The sequence below is a fragment of the Pelodiscus sinensis genome, chromosome 2, assembly GCF_049634645.1.
Source record: "Pelodiscus sinensis isolate JC-2024 chromosome 2, ASM4963464v1, whole genome shotgun sequence".
Taxonomy (NCBI): domain Eukaryota; kingdom Metazoa; phylum Chordata; order Testudines; family Trionychidae; genus Pelodiscus; species Pelodiscus sinensis.
This window is the reverse complement of record NC_134712.1, coordinates 119,172,233-119,192,960: the sequence shown is the minus strand read 5'-3', so window position 1 is coordinate 119,192,960 and position 20,728 is coordinate 119,172,233. Positions and strand designations below refer to the sequence as shown.

General features: G+C 42.9%; 1 protein-coding gene across 1 annotated transcript in view; it reads right to left on the bottom strand.

Moving 5' to 3' along the window:
• RNF152 (ring finger protein 152) overlaps positions 1-20,728 on the bottom strand; it is a 242,485-nt gene that overhangs the window by 50,036 nt on the left and 171,721 nt on the right. The window lies entirely within an intron of this gene.

Here is a 20,728-nt window from a genome sequence, read left to right as displayed (position 1 = left end):
ATTTTGATAATAAATATTATGTACAGCACACAGTACAGTACCTTAGCACCTCTTTTAATAAAAGTTATATTCAAGAGACAGTCTGATGACAATGTATTGGATGCTTTATGTACACCAGTTACTGCTTTTGTTCAGCAGGAAAAAAGTGGCTAGGCAGAGTTGTATAATGGAACCAAATATGCAGGGTCATGCCCACAAAATATTCTATTCTGAATAGTAGAAACTTCCTAAAAAGCAAGACAGAGTCAAACCTTGCTTTATGATGCATTTAAGGCTATGTTTTAAACCCAGCTTGACTTGTGTGCACAAACACTCATGCACTCCTTGGGTCACACAGATGGCAGCATCTACTCCTGAAATCCATGTGTGCTCAATTTCCTGTGCAAATAGAATTTGGTGCATGGGGATTCTGTCATTTCCATGCCCTAAAAGTAGTACACAATTTTTAGGGCATAGAAATGACAGAATTCCCATACACCAAATTCTATTTGCACAGGAAGCGAACCAACAATTCAGTGCATGCTTTATTGGTACTTTGTTTTGAAATACAGATCTCAGATTGCATCTGCAGGTTCTTTGCATCTAAAGAGGCCGTGCACACAAGGATGTGCTGAAACATGTGCTAGACCTAAAACAACAAGATTGTATTATGTCATATCTGTCTTCCCTCCTTCCCCCAGTCTCCATTTTACACTCTCCACACACGCCTGTGTCTTTATTTGGTCTGGTTTTAGACTAAGCTCTTCAGCAAAAAGAACTAGCACTATGTAAAACAGCAAATAAAAATGCTTCAATGGTTTCTCGGATGTTTACTCATCAGTTGTGACAAAATTAGGAGTTTTAATAGATGCAATATGCCAGTTCTACATCTAGACTGGACTCTTCACTAAGAGCAAAAAAATGTGTTCTATAAAAGTGGCTATTGTGTGAACCAAGTATATACACCAGATTCCCTGTTACAGCAGTTTTATAGAAATGTATGTCTCTTCTAACTCAGTGAATAATTGCATAAAATCATTTTAACAGCGTGGTGAAAGAGGCTTATAATGTTTTAATCTTAGAAGAGAACTCAGGGTTTAAGCCATTTTATAATGTATGTATTGGCTCTAGAAGTCAAACCCTATTAGACCGTTAAGTGTATTTTTGTTTGTTTATACAGAAGAAAATAAAAATCGTTTTCCCTAAAAATAGTTTTATGAAGCCCTGCTCAAAGTTGCTCCTATTCTTTAACTTTTATGACTGTGATAGTCAACTCTACTATACTTGGTAAAGCAGTGGAAACAGTTCTGTAGTCCCAGTTTTATATTTGCCTTTACTCAGCCTCCTTGATATTTACAGAACACTCTTTACATAGAGTATTTATGGACAACTATATGAGGGAGCTCTGATAGTCCTCAAACCAATTTCTCATTAGGAGTGCAGGCAGCTTCCAAAAGAGAACCATGTGCAGTGCAACACAACTCATCTAAAGAAAGAGGAGAAAGACAACTGGAAAGGGTGAGGTCATCTTGTTTATCCTTACTCCTGTTGGTAATCAAGGACCCTCATTATGACTGAGGAAACCACAATCTGCCCACAATGGTTTTAGTGAGAGAGGTGAAAGAAAGAGCTCAAGGTATGTCTACATAGTAGCAGTAAAGTCTAATTAAGCTACACAACTTCAGCAACATCAATGGTGTAGCTGAAATCTCAATAACTTAATTCGGCTTTAGGCGCTGTCTTCCTAGCAGAGAGTCAAAGGAAGAACCTTCTTTCTTCGACTTCCCTTACTCCTCATAAAATGAGGGTTACAGGAGTCAGAGTAAGTAGTCCTCCAGCTCGACATTTCAAAATAATGACTTGCTGTGTTGACATGCTCTTTGTTATTTCAGAATATCTGACGGTGCTATGTAGATGTACCCTAGGAAAAGAGAAGTGACCAGGAGAGTACAGAATGATGTGAAAGGCTTTGGATTAGGTTTTTAAGCAGCTTTCTATATTCAGGCTCCAGGAGGCAACCATGCAGCCTCATTATTGAGAGCTGGGAGCCAACTGTGCTGCGGAAAGAACTGAATCTGAAGAAACCCAGACATCAGGGGGGGGGGGGGCATTCAGGTGAGCTGTTGCAGGCTTTTGAGAGGGTTAAGCTTCATAACCAAGACTCTGAACGACTCATATGCAGGAGTCATATGCACACAACACTGATATGACAGTGAACAAGCTGCTAAGTGGACAAGCTGCTAAGGGGAAGTCGGAATCACCCACACTGGACTATTTAAAGCCAAATTTAACACCAGGCATTTTATATTTATGGCATATAAATAGCTGTTAATCAGAGATGGTTTAAAGATAAAGATATCAAAGGAGCCACACAGCAAGTGGCTGTGGACTTGATGACCCACTAAAATTCTATCAGCACTACCAAAAAGATTGTTTGAGGATATAGTTCAGAACACATGCTGTGCTGCCAAATAACACTAACTTGCGGCAAAAGCATGGGAAGTTTAGATGAAAGGTTCCTTATCCCATTACCAATGCCCTAACTAGGCGTTTCCCAAACTATGGGACCGCGGGAAAAAAAACCAGACCTCAGCATGGCTGCCAGGGCCTTTCGGGCTCCCGGACTGCCCGTTCAGCGCTGGGTTCCTCAAGCCCTCAGCAGGGCTGGGCGGATGCAGACGTATGTTTCAGGCTCCTGGCAGAGGCATAGTGAGGGTTACCGGTGAGCTCTTATTGCTGGCTGTGGAGGGGAGGAGGGGTTGGATGTAGGCCGCAGGGAAGCAGTGGAGCTCTCCGGGGGAGATAGGGAGGGGAACCGGCCGGTGGAAGCAGGGTTGGCAGGGGCAGCAGGGCTCGTCAGGAGAGATGGGTAGAGAATCAGCCGGTGGGGACAGCGGGGCTGGCCCAGGGCCGAGGGGGAGAGGGGAAAGGTGGTGGGGAGGGGGGAAAGAATCAGCCAGCAGGGAGCAGGACAGTTCAGGGCGCACGCAGCTCCTGAATAAAAATGTAAAAGCAGTGCCTTTCAAATATCCCCACTGCTGACAGTGAGGTTTAAAGGCACTACAGTGTGTCAGAATGGAGAGAACCTGGTGCATTCACCATCCGGAATGAGAATATGGATAAAAAAAAATTCCAAAGATGGTGTCAGCTTTCTGAAAATAAATGAGCCCCTGTTCAATACATGATGTAGTGGTGCAGGGTTTTATTGGATTACAGTCCATTTTTCCAATCCATATTCCCTTAACTTGCTGGTAAGAATGTTGTGGGTGGCCGTATCAAAAGCTGGCCCTGGGGGCTTTAGGAGGACCAAACCCAATGTATTTACATATTTGTCATTTGCTTAATGAATATGCAAATAAATGTCACCAGTCCTCCGAAAGCTCGTGAATGGATTTCCTGGTCCCCATGTCAAAAAGTTTAGGAACTCCTGCCCTAACTCATGCAGTCCCTGTAGCAGCTGTAACTGTGGAGTATGTACAGTTACTGATTTCTTTTGTTTCTTTGGTCTTGACGGGTTCTTTTCCATTGAAACCTGTCTGTGAGAACAACCAAGCCAATGGAAAAAAAAAAAAAAAGGACCAGATTCAATTTTCTTGGGGGTTCCTTCTGAAAAATGAATCCAACACAGGCTCAATACTCCACCCCAAAACCTGGCAAACTACAATAGTCACAACTTCTCCACTCACAAGCACTGAGTCTGGATATTTAAGAACAGAATTTGATGGTGGGGGAGTGCCAACAGAATTAATATGGGAAAGCCAGCAATAAACTAACAATACCTCTGAGGTAAGACTCCCACACCAATGAGGCTGTCTTGGTAATAATCCCCATTTCAATTCTTGGTTTCAGTTTGGGCAGGGCTAAGATGTTCTAGCGACATTCCCCCTCCCCAGCTCTCCCACTCACAGCTGGTTTGTTCAGGTTGGTGGAATCCAAGATTCTGGAAATTCTCCCTCTGGCTCCTAGATGTAATACAGGTTGTCCTATGCAAGAGAGTCTCCCTCACCTCATCCAGCTGACTGGATTTCAGCACTGAGTAGAGGGAGATTCATAGCAGAGTCCCCAGTAAGCTGCCCCTCGCAGCACCTTCATCCCAAGCCATCTCGGTGCTATCACCTACCTCAGCACTAGGCATAATGGCTACACACCCACCCCACTTCATTACACCATCTGGGTTGGTACAAGGGAAGCTTCCAGACATTCCCAGTGCAACATGCTCCAACCTGGTGCCTAGAGGAAGGCTTAAGAAGAACGGTGTAAGAGAAAATGATGCTAGTGCTGTATCAGAAAAAAAAACTCCTGACTGGCTGACTCCATAGCAGAAGCACTCGGCTGGCATTCAAGCCCCTTCTTTTTGTGCTGCCAGGACTTTGTTACTGACAGACACTCCAGCAGATTCGGGCATCTCTCTGATTGCTGTCAGCATAGAAATCAATGAACCGTCGCTTGGAGAAAGGCTGCCAAAGGACTACAGAGGAAGTCTTCCACAGCTGTTGGTAACTGCGTGCCTCTTTGACTATTCAATAAATCCAACAACCGAAGTTGACTTATTTGAAGTTTGCTGTTATTGAACTGATCTGGACTCAAAAGAACTCATCTCTTTGAACAAATACTAAGCACAGTGTGAGAACAACTTGAAGTGTAATCAATTAATGGATTAAGTACAAGTTATTTGATCACTGAATACCAACAATACATTTATAGTCTGCAGCATCCTCACATCTACTGCTCTCTCCTTCCTCCATTCACTCAGGTCATCAAGAACCTGGCACTGGACTGCTCAAGATACAGCATTAATTATATTCATGCTCAATGCAGGGCCAGATCCTCAGCTGATAGAAACCCAGCCATGCACATTTACACCAGCAAAAGATCTGGCCTGCAAGTCTTAGTAGATGAGGCGCTGCCCTTGACTCCATGGTGCTTCTGCCTCTTTTAGAGCAGGACACATGACCTCAATATGTTCCAAGACAATGATGAATACAAAAACATCTGTCTCAGCTAAGGGACTGCATCGCACGCATACGGAGATAAGACATGATCTGTGTCTTATCCAAATAAATTATTCTGGATTTCAAATATAGGAATAATCTTAAAAGGTGGCTTTCCATGCAGCATTTTCTCTATCAACAAAGATAGAACAGACACCCCCACCTCCACTGGCATGTAAACCTTTTAGCCAAAACAACAGGCCTTATTCTGAAAGGCAGAGTGGACACAAGGGAAATATTGGAAGCAACAGCTGTAACATATCTGGCCAATGCATCAGGAAGGAAGTGGTGGGCTCTGAGCACCCAGGCCAGCAGAGGGGAAAGATAGGCATAAGAATATAAGTATGGCCATACTGGGTCAGACCAAAGGTCTATCTAGCCCAGTATCCTGTCATCCAACAGTAGCCAGTGCCAGGTGCTCCAGAGGGAGTGAACAGAACAGGGAATCATCAAGTGATCCCTCCCCTGTCATCCATTCTCAGCCTCTGACAGATGCTAGAAACACCATTCCTACCAATCCTGGCTAATAGCCATTGATGGACCTAACCTCAATGAATTTATCTAGTTCTTTCTTGAACCCTGTTAAAGTCCTCATCTTCACAACCTCCTCTGGCAAGGAGGTCCACGGGCTGACCATGCATTGTGTGAAAAAAAAACAAAAAACGTCCTTTTGTTTCTTTTAAGCCTGCTCCCTATTAATTTCATTTGGTGACCACTAGTTCTTATGTTGTAGGAACAAGTAAATAATTTTTCCTTATTCACTTTTTCCACACCAGTCATGATTTCATAGAGCTCTATCATATCCCCCTCGGTCTCCTCTTTTCTAAGCTGAAAAGTCCCAGTCTTTTTAATCTCTCTTCACATGGGACCCGTTCCAAACCCCTAATCATTTTTGTTGCCCTTTTCTGAACCTTTTCCAATGCCAATACATCTTTGGGATGAGGTGACCATATCAGTATGCAGTATTCAAGATGTGGGCATACCATGGTTTTATATAGAGGCAATATTATGTTCTGTCATTCTCTATCCCAGTGGTCTCCAACCTTTTTACACCCAAGATCACTTTTTAAATGACAGACCAAGCCAAGATCTACCACCCCGCCCCTTCCTTGAAGCCCCACCCTCTCTATTCTCCTCCTCTCCATCACTTGCTATCCCCAATCCTTATACTGCTGCTTTAAAAAAAATTCTTCTGTAGGAAGAGGTTTTTCCAACATTTGGCCTGTCTAGACTGGACCAAATGTCAGAAAAAAAACCTTCTTTTGGAAGCCCCCTTATTCCTTGTGGAAAGAGGAATATAGGGGTGACCAAAAGAGCCTGTTCGCTCTTCCACTAAAAAAGCAGAAGAACAAACGCAACCCTGGATGCAGAAGAGTTTTTCTGGGATATCTCCAGAATCCTGAAAAACTCCTGCAGTCTAGCTGGACCCTTGCTGTGTTGAGACAGGATGTGTAGTCTCTGGGGTGGGAATGAGGGATTTGGGTGTGGAAAGGGGTGAGGTGCAAGCTCTGGGAGGAAATCTGGATGCAGGAGGAGGTGGAGAAGGGGACACTGGCTTGGGGAGGAGGCTCCAGGCTGGGCAGTGAGGGATACTAAGCAAGCCACAGGCTTGTGGATGTGAGGGTGCAGGAATTTGGGTTGGGGTATGTGAGGGGCTGAGGGCAGGGGCTTCCAGTGTTTGATAGGCTCAGATCTAGGGTCTGGGGAAGGGGGAGTGCAGGAGTGGTTGTGGCCAGATGGGGGCTTGGCCCCAATTGGGGGTTTGTTGGCCAGGCTTCATTTTTAAATAAAATACTATGTCAAACACAAAAAGTTTCTGCATTGTCTTTATGAGAATGGCAGGAAACCTGCCTTGAGTCAGGGGTCACTGACCCCTGGAAAAGTCATTTGGGAGCAGGGGACACAGTACTGGGGAGGGGTGCTAGTGGGTTCTGGGGCAGGGAACAGGGTGCCAGTGGGGGCAGGGGAGAGGGGGCAGGGTGCCAGGACAGGTTTCTGCAGCAGGGGACAGGGTGCTGGGGGGGGGACAGGTTTTTGCAGAGGGGAGCAGGGGGACAGGTTTCTGTAGTAGGAGATGGGTGCCAGAAGGAACTGGTTTCTGCAGGGGGGGCAGGGTGCCAGGGGACAAGTTTCTGCAGAGGGAGGGCAGGTTTCTGCAGCAGGGTGGGGGGGCAAGGGAGAGGGAACAGGGGGCCAGGAGGGCGGGGGACAAGTTTGGGGCAGAGGAGAGGGAACAAGGTTGGGGGCAGGGAGTTCCCTACACCAGCCACGGAGGGAAACCTCCAACCCGCGCTCCCTCCGGACTGACCGCAGGGCAGCCGGGCTGGAGCGAAGAAAAGCGGCTACCCAGCCAGCTGGCCATGGTGCTCAGCCAGGGTGCTACCAAGCTCCACGTGAGCAGGCGCAGAGAGGAAGCTGCTGATCAGCTGGAGCGCGGGGCAGCCTCTTTCAGCTGAAAGCCACAGTCAGCTGGCTGGGGTGTTTCAGCCCTCCCGACCTCCCAGCTCCCACCATTCCTCGCAGCTACTCACCTGTGTGTTGCTCGGTGAGTAGCTGCTCCTCAAATGAGGAAATCTAATAAATGTACTGCGCAGGCGCACAGTTCAGAGAGGGCTCAAGAGCTATTCTTAGAGCCCCTGAGATCTACCAGCAGCTCGCGATCTACTGGTTGGTGACCACAGCTCTATCCCTTTTATAATCATTCCTAACATTGTTTGCTTTTTTGACAGCTGCTGCACACCGAGTGGATGTTTTCAGAGAACTATCCAGAGGCTATTGAACAGGAAGAACAACAAAAATTGAGCTGTGATAAATCACCCAGAAGCCTCGTTAGGATAGGGATGAGGTGAAGAGAGGCCAGTGGACAGCTGACTGCTGTTAATTAGTCACTACTCTTAAAAAAAAAAAAAAACTTTTCACTGAACAACAACCTGGTTTGGGTAGCAAGGATCATTCCTCCCATTTTACTGACAGATAGCTAAGAGCTAGCGAGGCTTTTCAAGGTCACCTTTGACTGAGCTGGAAACAGAATCTAGATGGCTAATGTGGAAGACTCATGACATTGCTCAACTGCACTGCCTTTCAGCAGGAATATGCTCAATGTACATGCTTGGCCATGAGGTCTATAAAATGAAGTTACTCCTTCATATTCACTTTTACAAGGCATTCTGAGCTCTTTCCCTAAACAAACCTAAAAATATCCAATGGCATTCAAATAGCATTCTGAATCTTGACTCTTATGCCCAGTTTCCACCAACACTGCACAGTCCTCTCCCATAACCAAGTATAGAACTCATGAATCCTGACACCTAACACTCCAGGGTCTGGCAAATACTTGTACTTGCTGGGGTGTTTTTTTTTTTTTTTTCTTTTTTTTTTGTTTTGTTTTTCTAATGCACCTTAGAAATTATATTTTAAAACACTTACGCTGATAGATTATTAAAGCTGCAAAAGGCAAGTTCTCAAATGCTACAAAAATGACAGAATTAATGGTTTCCTGTACTCCTAATTCAGCTCCTCATTGTGTAGATCCATTATGTGATCACATACCATTTTTTCCAGAGGATTCTGTATTCCAGTTTCCTTGCAGATTGCTTAATCTTTGTTTTGGATTGGGGGGAGGGGGAGAGAGCTCATTTCATTGCTATTTCTCCCTACCTAGCAAATAAAGGCAAGATGGCTTAATAAATGGATTCCAGTGTGGGTAATGAAAAAAAATCCTTCTCCCCACACCACTCATCTAAACACTTGCTAGCTACTATATTTGAATCACACACACTTTTCCAAGTAACCGAGACCTAAATATTCACAAACATTCCACCTTTAGCGTTTATCCTAAATGTGAAACAAAATTCTCTTCAGACTCATATTTAAGGGTGCCCCATATATGTACAATATGGCACAGGACCAGGAGAAATGTCTATGATAATGGTAATTTAGCAAAGCAAGGGACTGAAGGCCAGCTTTTAAAAGCTAGTTAGGTACCTAATTTCAATTTATTTCAATGGGATCTAAGTGTCTAAGCAAAATGCAGGACAATGTAGCACTTTAAAGACTAACAAGATGGTTTATTAGATGATGAGCTTTCGTGGGCCAGACCCACTTCCTCAGATTTTTTGATCTGAGGAAGTGGGTCTGGCCCACGAAAGCTCATCATCTAATAAACCATCTTGTTAGTCTTTAAAGTGCTACATTGTCCTGCATTTTGCTTCAGCTACCCCAGACTAACACGGCTACATTTCTATCACTATTCTAAGTGTCTAAGCACTTTTTGAAAATCTCATTATAGGCACCTATTGGCGTTTGAAAGACAGAGATGGATGTGGTAGGTCAGGACTCTTGGAGCCTGTTCCTGTGTCTGCATCTCAGTGTGCCAAGTAATTACCCCCTTCGTGACTCAGTTTACTCATCAATAAAATGAGGCTAATCATGAAAGTATTGATTACTGCACATGAAGAGCTTTTGCAGAAGATTCTAAAGAAGATTCTTCCCCTCTACCCCCCCCCCCCCCCCCCCCCCACCCATGTGCAATCAGACAGAATACGTCTATTTCCCAGGAAAGAATGGGATTCAAGCATTAAATTAAAGAACATAAGAATGGCCACTCCAAGTCAGAGCAAAAGTCCATCTAGACCAGTAACCTTTCTTCCAACAAAAGCCAATACCACGTGCCCCAGCAGGAATGAATGGAAAATCATCAAGTGATCCATTCCCTCTGACAAACAGAGGCTAGGAACACCATCCTGATTAATAGCCATTGATTGACCTACTGATTTAAGTTGTATTTGAAGTCCAGAAACACTGAAAAGTTCCTGATATTTCACATAAGCTCATCCAGATACAATGTAGTATTTACCCTTCCCACACTGGGGCAATTCCAATAGCAGCCTAGGGCCCTGATCCTGCAGTCAGATCCAAGACGACATGCCCTTGACTGACACCTACTGGCTTTAGTCTTTTGGCTAACCACCCATGGATAAAGGAATAAATCTGGATCTACTACTACAGAAATCCAAGATTTGCCAGAGACTTCTGAAGAAAAGTCAGATCTTCCATGGGTACTGCTACAGAAGGAGGGAAATGGTGTAATTCTGGACCTGCATTTCTCAAGGGAAAGGGGCAGGAGACACATTAATAAAGACATAGGGGCATTTTACAGTGACAAAGACACTTTTAAAAAACAGAGTGCTTTTAGTGTTGAAGAGATTGGTATTGAATGTTTCAATCTATACAGAGAAATCTACAAAGAAAAATATAGAATTACAATATTTGGGATTTATATTGCATTTTTTTAATCCTAGGATTAAAAATATCCCCGAGAGATAAAATGTTACCCACCCATTTGTACAGATGAGTACAAAGGATCACACAGAAGTTACTTCAGGTCTCACCATGTCAATATAGAACCAGTAACAGAACCTAGAAGTCCTGATTTCCAATCCATTGCTCTAATTAGGAGACAGTTGCTTGTCTTATTTAGTTCTGGCTTCTGCTTACAGCATAAGTAGCAAAAAGACAGTGGATGTTTGAGCTAGAATTCAAATTAGTAGTTTTTCTTCTGATTAAACAAATGTGTCTGGGAGTAAAATGAGTAATTCATTCTCATGGTAGAAAGTTAACAATACTATTAACCCAAAGAGCCTTTGTTTAAGTGATTCCTTTATATTTGAAACTCAACTATTATTCAGACAGTTTTCGAGCCACTGAAGAAATCAAATGTCAACACTGCATTTAGAGCCCGAAAAGATGAGTTGGATGAAAAAGAATTGTAACAGACCTTAATTTTGATATTCAGAGTTAATTTTAGTTTTTTCCTACACTGCAGCATAAATAAGTGTTGGGTTTCTTACTCCATATTTGTCATCTGAAGAGCTTTTGTGGGCACAACCCACTTCATGATGCTATTTAGTTAGTCTCTAAGGTGCTGTTAGTCTCTAAGGTGTTTGCTACATGACCATTGTTGTTTTTAAGTGTTGGTCTAAACATCTCTAGACAATCAGTCACAGCTGGATCTTTGCATTCATCTCAACTGTCCTTTCCTAAGGGATTGAATCTTAGAGCGCTACCTCCCTTTGAGTAGATCAGCTGTATAATGATTTATTTTATTCAAATACAGCTCACTCATCACTATAGTAACTAACTTCACTCATATTATGAGAAATCAAATTTATTCCTGGCTTCCTGAGAAGGACTAACTATTGCATTCAGTGCCCAGTTAGCTTTGATTCTAACCATAATTTAGAGTAAAAATTTCTCCCAGATAGAAAAGCTTCATTGTCTTAAATGACGCAGTACATTCTGGGTTTGCTTGTTTGGGAATCCCTCTAGACAGTTCTGCTGGCTGAACTTTGGCAGGGGTGAAGGAAAAATGTTCTGCTTCCACAGTGATTAAAGCAAAGAAACTTTTCATGCTGATACTGATTTATTCAAGGTGAATCTTTTTCTACTGGAATTCTTTCCATTACCCATCTATCAGCCCCATATTACCACATACTGCCTAAACAGCCACCCAACCGCAAGAAGTCTAAGACCCAGGAAAACAGGTTCTACTTCTGGCTTTACTATTGAATCACCAAGTCACCTTGGTGAATTCACTTAACTGTTCCGTGTCTCAGTTTCCGCATAAGTATAGCAGAAATTATGTTTGCATACCTCTTTAAAGAGATAGACCAATGCAAAGATTTTATTGTTTAATGAAGTTTTTCTACAGTATTTTCAGACACCAGGCGCATACAGATGTCATATGTACCTTTAAAAAACACTTACCTCTTCCTCCCTCCCCAGCAAAAAATCAAAACCTTCCCAGAGCAAGACTGTATATAATTCTCCCACAGGGGACTAGACAGGTGAGAGAATGCACCACTTGTGACAGGTGTTGGCCATTTCACTTAATTCATTAGCAAAAAGTGCTTAGATACTGTGGTGAGCAAGGCAGCCTAAGAACCTAGGTAGAGCAGACTAATGGAATATGAAACCAAATTCTAGTCACTTCTACCCTTCTCAGTTTCCTTACTGCATTCATATTACTATTTTGTTCCTCTGTACTGCCCTTCATGCAAGGATCTCTAAAACCACTCACGATTAATTCATGGAGCGACACAACACTCCTCTATACAGGAAACGTAATCAATAGCCCTCAGAGTAATAAACGTAATATTAATTTCAGAGAAAATCTGTCCAGTAATTGATGCAAACTCACGAACTTTAATTTGACTTCATTTGTCATAGTCATCATGTAATCCATGAATTCTCAAGGGGCTTTTGAGACTGCCATAACTTTCCACTGTCCAGCTCCAGCAGGGATGAAGAGAGTCTTAGGATGTTAAGGAAGCATGAGGAATCAGCACAAGTAACTGGTGGGAAAAAAAACCTTTAAAAAAAGATGATCCCGTGGTTCAGAGAGGAGGCTGGGACTCAGGACACCTGACTTCAGTTTCTAGGTCTGCCACACACTTAAATGCTCTGTGCCACAGCTCCTCATCTATAAAAACCGGGATAAGCAGATTAAGACAAAGTGACATAAGTTGATAGGCAGTGTCTCACACTAAACAGGAGTCTGCACAGTGCCTAGCATTATGTGTCCCTAATCACATTTTTGAGTCCTCTAGGCACAATTTTTTTTTTAATTGTGTGATTTAGCCACAACTTTTGGCAACATTTTCCAAAACAGACTCACTGCTCGCCTTCATGCTGTTGACCCAAAATAAATACTAAGATAGCATCTACAAACACAAACTGACCATACATTTTGCTACAGCTGGTTTTATCACATTAGAATGGATATTCAGCAAACAGAATGGCTGCCTTTTTGTTTTGTTTCAAGAGACCATAACTGGATGCACCTAGTCCCTCCCCCTTTTATGCTTCAGTGACTACATTATGTTTTTTAAACTTGACCCAGTTTCACTTGCAAAGCTTTGCTGAGTGGTGATAAAGAAAGAATTGTACATACATTATTTCCCACACTAATCAACAGAAGCACATCCCTTTGCCAAAACTGCTAGTGTACCCTGGTATTGAGAGACCAACCTGGCGAGGGACAGACTTGTTGCAGAGGCACTGCTGGATTTAGAGAGCCCTCATTAACCTCTCTGTGGCTTGTCAGACACACAAGCCTGCCCACCATCCAAAAGTTCCAGCATCAGGGCAACAGCATCAACACAATGGCTGAACTGGCATCAGGCTGAACATAGGAACACACTGACTCTTCTGGAAAGTAATCAGAATTGACACTGTGCATCAATGTTTGTCAACATTTAAGAGATATTTGGACAACAGGGTTTAAAACCAAAGTCTTCCATACCTGTAGGCTACATCCTTCTGGGTTTGTGAGATCAGGATTTTCATCAGTCCCAACACCAATAAGAGGTCATACTGTAAGAGGGGTTTCTCAAGCTGCAGAAAATTTGCTGTGCATAATAATCAGTTAACTTTATAATGGTCTAGCAAAGCCTAATTCATTCCCTCGGATTTCCCCACACGGGTGGACTATCATTAGAAACCTGGACACAGCAGGAGCTCCAAAGGTGGCAGCCACTAATTGTTGCAACTGCATACCAAAGACTGTACACTCACCCTTCTAGGCCTACCTGGCTAAACTGCAGCCTTGGTCAATGTAGAACATTGGACTGTGCAAAGGGATCGGGGAATGTGAAAAAGTCCTTTGGCCCTGGCAGGGTGATGTTCCTGCTGCAGAGTCAGTGTTTAACATTAAAATCACTGATGCAAAACAGGGAAGGAACAGAGAAGCAACACTGTCACTTTCCATCTGTTGAATTGAAGGGAGTGGCAGGGGGCAGGCAAGAAAGTATTGCATGGGAAATGTATTGGAAGAGACTGTAGCAGTGATTTCATTCTGGACTTTCTAGAGGAAGAGTGGAAGTCAGTCTCTCCCTCTCCCTCTCCCCCCCCCCCTCTTTCTCTCCCTCCCTCCCCCCCTCCCTCCCTCCCTACCTACCATGGGCCAGAAGAAAGGGCCTTACTCATGACTGCGTGCACTTGCTCACTTGAGCAATCTCATCAACATCCATAGCCCTCCCCACAGGCATAAAGTGATCACCATCAGGAGCAAAGGTTTCATAATGGGAAGAATGCACCATCATATATTTAACAAATGCCAGTACAAATCCCAGGGAAGCATACCAATGAGAGGTAACAGTAACCACTGTAATCGGTAAATGCTAAACCCTAACATATGAGAGGGATATTCACCTTGGTAACCCTGACACAGGTATCTGGGACCAGAAAATAAAGTTCAATCTGTGATTGTCTCCCAACTCCAAGGCTACGTCTAGACTGGCATGATTTTGCGGAAATACTTTTAACGGAAAAGTTTTTCCATTAAAAGTATTTCCACAAAAGAGCGTCTAGATTGGCACAGATGCTTTTACGCAAAAAGTGCTTTTGCTCAAAAGCATCCGTGCCCAGTATAGACGCGCTTTTGCGCAAGAAAGCTCCAATGGCCATTTTAGCCATCGGGCTTTCTTGAGCAAAAAATTAAGGTGCCTGTCTGCACTGGCCCTCTTGCGCAAGTATTCTTGCACAAGAGGGCTTATCCCTGAGCGGGAGCGTCAAAGTATTTGCGCAAGAAACACTGAATTTTTACATCAGAACGTAAGTGCTCTTGTGCAAATTCAAGCGGCCAGTGTAGACAGCTGGCAAGTTTTTGCGCAAAAGCTGTTGCTTTTGCACAAAATCTTGCCAGTCTAGACGCACCCCAAGAGTTACAAATCAGAATGGCCAGTTCTGAAGTTCATTGTATTTCCCTTCCGCAATATTTAGTGTTTGCCTTTTTCAGACTTTTTCTACAGCCATGAGCACTTTAAACCTTGGGTTAGATTCATAAAGGGATTTAGGTGCCTGACTGCCATTTAGGTGCCTACATCCCAGAATCATGCACTACTGGCACCATAAAACCTATGTTTAGTTGCCACCTAAGTATGCTCGTTGTAATTTTTTTTTCCTTCAGTAAAAGTTCCCTAGGCAAGTCTACACAGCAAAAAGAAGAACAAGGAATCTCTGACAGCAAGCATCAGAGCCCAGGTCAACTTACTTGGGCTTATGGTACGGAGATAAAAATTGCAATGTAGAAGCTCACTCCTTGCCAGGTCTCAAAACCTGGCCCACCACCTAAGCAAGAATGTTTACACAGCTAAACTCAGACAACTGGTAGGTAAAATCCCATGGGAAAGGGTCAACAACTACAAACTATCCTGATGCCAAGGAAAGATAGTAAGCAGTCAATATGTCTATATTAGGAGCTCTTAATTACCTGGGGGAAAAAATCAAAAAGGAATCCTACAAAAAGTAGATGAATTGCTAAGGTAAAATACAAAAGAATAACTCAAGCATGGAGGCACAAAATCAAAAAGGCTAAGGCACAGCATTAGTTACACCTTGGAAAGGAGGTAAAAGGCAGTCTGAAGAAGAGCAAAAATGAAGGAAAGTATCGATTCTACTTAGAATGGAAGGAGAGGTAGAAAGCAGAGGTGTTTAATGCCTACTTTGCTTTTGTATTCACTAAAAAACACTAAAGATGCTCACACACTCAACAATTAATATTAACAACAAGGAGGAAAGAAACAGATTAAAGACTATTTAGATCAGTTAGATGTATACAAGTCGGCAGGGCCCAATGAAATTCAGCCTGGGGGTACATAAGGAATTGCTTGAAATGTCTTTGAAGTATTAGCACTGCGCCGACCAGCTCTCCCACATGCCTGTTATTTGATATTAGGGAAAATTCCAATCTTTGGTTGGACAGTTATTTGAAAGCTTATAGCCAGTGAAAACATGTATAATGGAAGTGATTTCCCTAGTTCTGAATCCTTACAAATACCTCCCTACCCACAGGAAGGGAGAGAGAAAGAATGGAAATGTGGGGAAGAAACTAATCAACCAAGAACACTGTCTAATCCTGCAATCTTCACTCATGTAAACAGCCCACCAATTTCAATGCCCGAAAAAAGACTCTAGGAAGAGTCCCAGACTGAGTCAACATCACATCAAGCACAATAAATGAATCACACATTAAAGAGACAAGTAGGGAGAGGCAATCTTTTATTAGATCAACTTCTATTCCTTTTGAAAATTGATCCAACAAAAGGTACTACCTCCCCCAACTCATCTCTCATATCTTGGTACCAACGTGATGCTACAACACTGCATGCAAGTCATGCATTAAGGCAGCATCATGTGAAGATGCAACAGCACATGTATTAAACCAACACTGTGACATTAAGGCTCAATGTTAGCAAATACAGAACTGTGATGCAGCACATATCAGTGTTATGGAGTGATGCTTCTCAATAGGGATTCTTTGTCCTACAAATGTAGCTTGCATTCAGATCACAAGACAGCCCTGTGAATATTCCTCATCTCGGGAATGACACCACACTAAAGACTCTCCAAAAGTGACACACACCTGGTTTACCACGTAGCTAGCTGCATAAAGTTACAATGTGGATTGCATACAGTTTACTGGCTGGCCATCCCTGAACTATGCCATGCTTTTGCAGAGGAGTTTATCGGAAATTTACTTAAAGGGACACACACAGTTCTGATATGCCTAACGTGACATTTCTGCCCTTTCTCCCTGCAAAGTCTGTTTTATTCTTTCCCTAATAAGTGCTCATATGCAGTTTATTTTTCTCAAAAACTCTTTGCATGAATAATAAATTGTCTAAAATAAATACAGAAGGAAGGGGAGGTAAAATTGGGGCAGGAAATAGCAAGTTTCAAGTCTTACAAATGTTAATGTAAACAGCGAGGAAAATATTTTAAACTCAATAAAATACTTTGAATATCTTTTCAGCAGCAATGATTCTGCTAGATGACACCTCTGCAGCTTGATCACAGAAAAATAAAATCTTTCAGCAAGTTTCAGTTGTGCCTCCTTACCCCAAAGTGTCTCTTCAGAGCTGTCAACATCTACAGCCAAACTTTCCATTTCAGTGCATTTTTGAAATGGCAGGTCTGTGGGTTTTAAATTGTATTTTTGTTGAGCCACAGTGACTCACAGTGGCCAGTTAGTTTAATGTCCAGATATAAGTTCCTGGGCTGGAAGTTGTGGGAGTTAATAAAAGAGGAAATTGCCAAATAGTGGTTGAAGAATGGCCTCTGTTGCTGTAATAAGTAGAAAGAAAATAAGAAACACACACACACACACACACACACACACACACACACAATATATGCAATGCATGGGTCATTCTTTGGGCTTATGACACTCTGAATTATGAGATTTACAGTGTTAAAAGCTTCTTGACCCTCAATGAGTAAGCTAATACAGCAGAACTTTTCTTTATCAATGGACCAAAAATATGACAGATTATTTGTTACACAGAACATATGTAACAAAGGGTTAATTTATATCCAGACTATAATCACATGGACATAAAGGTGGAGGCCTCCTTGGCTCTTTTGAACAGGCAAGAGAGAGTACAAGGAGGTGGGTAGGATAGTGTGAGATGATTATCAATATCTAGGCCTCAAGAGACATCCTCCTGTGCTTAAATAAAACATTAATCTCTTTGTTAAGGAAATCCTGCTCAGGAAGCAACATCTCTTTTACAGTTTAATTCTCAGATGAGTATTACTCACACTAGCAATATTCGCCTCTGTAGATAACGACAATAGTAATAGTCTTGTCTTGATTTTTGATCCAGGCACAAATTCTGCAGTGGCGTAAAAGGCCCATTAATCCTCCTACCCAGCGTCTGGAGCATTTCCCCAGAGATGTGGATAGTCCTGGTTAGCACAGAGCTAGAGAGCAATTCTACACAAGACACCTTCCAGCTTGAGGGAAATGGGGTGTTCCTGGGTGAAAGAGCATGTGTCTGTCAGAGCACCACTGCACACCAGTGATACCTGGCTGCTGAAACAGCCCCTTGGGGCCACAGGCAGCATGGTGCAATGTAGAGCACCTCTATAGAGCCACACGGCTAAGCTAATCCCCAGCCAGACCCACAATCAAGGAGCTACAAATGTAGCCTAATGTGCAAACCAACCCCTTTGTTGTACAAATCCCCTACAGTTCCAGTGCACATACCAGATTAATACCTTGTGTAAGAATTTATATTCCCACTCAAGTGGAAAAGCCCCCAAAAAGCCGTTCATTCCAATGAATCTGCTCCAATCACATGCAAAAGATGCACTACAGTTCACAATGAGGTTTGAATGCAGTAGAACATTTATATCCAACACAAGGAACAAAAGCATGGAGGAAAAACAGGAAGCTATAGAACCATTTTATATTTTGTTTTTATTTTTGTATTGGAATTTTAAAATGCACCTATGCTATGCTCTTGCAAACATACAATATAAAAATCACATATACTGGTTTAGAACTAAGCCTATATCACTCTCACTTCCTATTTAAGGGAATGTTTATAAATGATTAGTAGAGGTTAAAACGTTTCTGACAAACAGTATGCATCAACAGAAGATGCTGTGGATGGTTATGAGCAATCTATTGGCCAGTATAATATATTTAACAACAGACTAACTATAAGTTAAAATATCTTTTAATCAGTTATACTCCATCTATAAATGTATCCTTAATATGATGCAACACCCTGATGTCAGTAATGAAAGCTTGCTGACCCACACAGTTCACCAACACTAATACACTCCAGACACCTAACCCATTTCTCAAGTCACACTCTTCCCAGGCACTAAGGAGAATAGCTAAATCTGGCAGCATGCCCTTGAAGGTCAGTAGACTCATGCTCTTTTGAGACAGCAGACATCTTAAATCGCTAATCTCATTATCTGGATTCATGTGTGTGAATCTACCTGACATAGCTTTCCCTCACTTGTTATGTGGCACTGAACAGGTTCTCCCAGTCCCAAAAGGCCAGTCACAGTTCCAGGTCGATTTATACCTCAGACCTCACCCAAAAGAGTCATGCTGCATCAGTCCTTTAGAATCTAAACTCTAAAGGTTTTATTAATAAAAAAAAAAAGAGATGGGTGTGAGTAAGATTGTTAAGAAAGCACATTACATACATCAATCACCAAGTTTCTGATGAAGGCTCTTAGCAGTTTTTTACATCTCTGCTACCTTAAAAGTCTCTGGAGTATACCCTGTGTTAGGATGGGTTGATGCTTCTTTGTCCTTCGCAAAGGTGTTTCTGGAGTGGAGAGCAAAATGGAGACACCCCAAGGATACTTTTATAACTTTGTTCATGTGGAGGGAAATCCAATGTTCTCCTGGGTGCTGGCACCTCCCAAAATGGAGCTGATCACAAGATCACCAAACCAGTCTATGTCCCTTTTAAGCATGAAGCATCCAGGTGTGTCCCTCTTAGGCAAGGAGCATTGTGTACTCCTCATGTGTCAACTAGCAACCCTTAAGAGCCATTGTCCATGCACTGGGCCATCACCCCTCATAATAGATGGGAGAAGCCTATTGTTGCCTCCCAGACAGAAAACATTTAAAATGTATGTTCATAGCCCATAGACATAGCTTTACACTCAAAAATCATACAAGGATATGAATAGCATAGACAGACTCAGCATAGCATAAGCTTTCATTAAACACCTCACGCAGCCCACCTTACACAGAAGTTGGGACTAACACACAGTGGGTGCAACACTCCTCTGTATTTTCTCATTACATCCCAATAACATGACAGTGGCAGATGTATCACAGAATCATAGAGCTGGAAGAGACTTCAGGAGGTCATCAAATCCAGTCCCCTGCTCTAGGCAGGACCAATCCCAACTAAAACAACCCAGCCAGGGCTTTGTCAAGCTGAGACTTAAACACCTTTTAGGGATGGAGATTCCACTATCTCCCTAGGTAACCCATTCCAGTGCTCACCACCCTCCTAGTAAAATAGTTTTTCCTAATATCCAACCTAAACCTCCCCCCTGCAACTTGAGGCTATTGCTTCTTGTTCTACCATCTGTCACTGTTGTGAACAGCCTTTCTCCATCCTCTTTGGAATTTCCCTTCAGGAAGTTGAAGGCTGCTATCAAATCCCCCCTCACTCTTCTCTTCTTCAGACTAAACAAACCCAAATCCTTCAATCTCTCCTCATAGGTCGTGTGCTCCACCCCCTAATCATTCTGGTTGCCCTCCAATGGACTCTCTCTAATGTGTGCACATCCTTTCTATAGTGGGGGGCCCAGAACTGGACACAATACTCCAGATGTGGCCTCACCAGAGACGAATGAAGGGAAATAATTGCTTCTCTAGATCTGCCGGCAATACTCCTCCTAATGCACCCTAAAATGCCATTAGCCTTCTTGGCTACAAGGGCACACTGTTGGCTCATATCCAGCTTCTCATCCACTATAATCCCCAGGTCCTTTTCTGCAGAACTGCTACTTAGCCATTCGGTCCCCAGCCTGTAACAATGCTTGGGATTCTTCCGTCCCAAGTGCAGGACTCTACACTTGTCCTGTTAAACCTCATCAGATTTCTTGTGGCCCAATCCTCTAATATGTCTAGGTCACTCTGGACCCAATCCCTGCCCTCCAGCATATCTACCGCTCCCCATAGCTTAGTGTCATCTGCAGACTTGCTGAGGGTTCAATCCATCCCCTCATCCAGGTCATTAATAAAAATGTTGAACAAAACCATTCCTAGAACCGATCCTTGGGGCACTCTACTAGAAACTGACCACCAATCTGACATTGTGCCGTTGATCACTACCCATTAAGCCAACAGTCTAGCCAGCTTTCTATCCATCTTACAGTCCATTTATCCAATCCATACTCCCTTAACTTGCTGGCAAGAATATTGTGGGAGA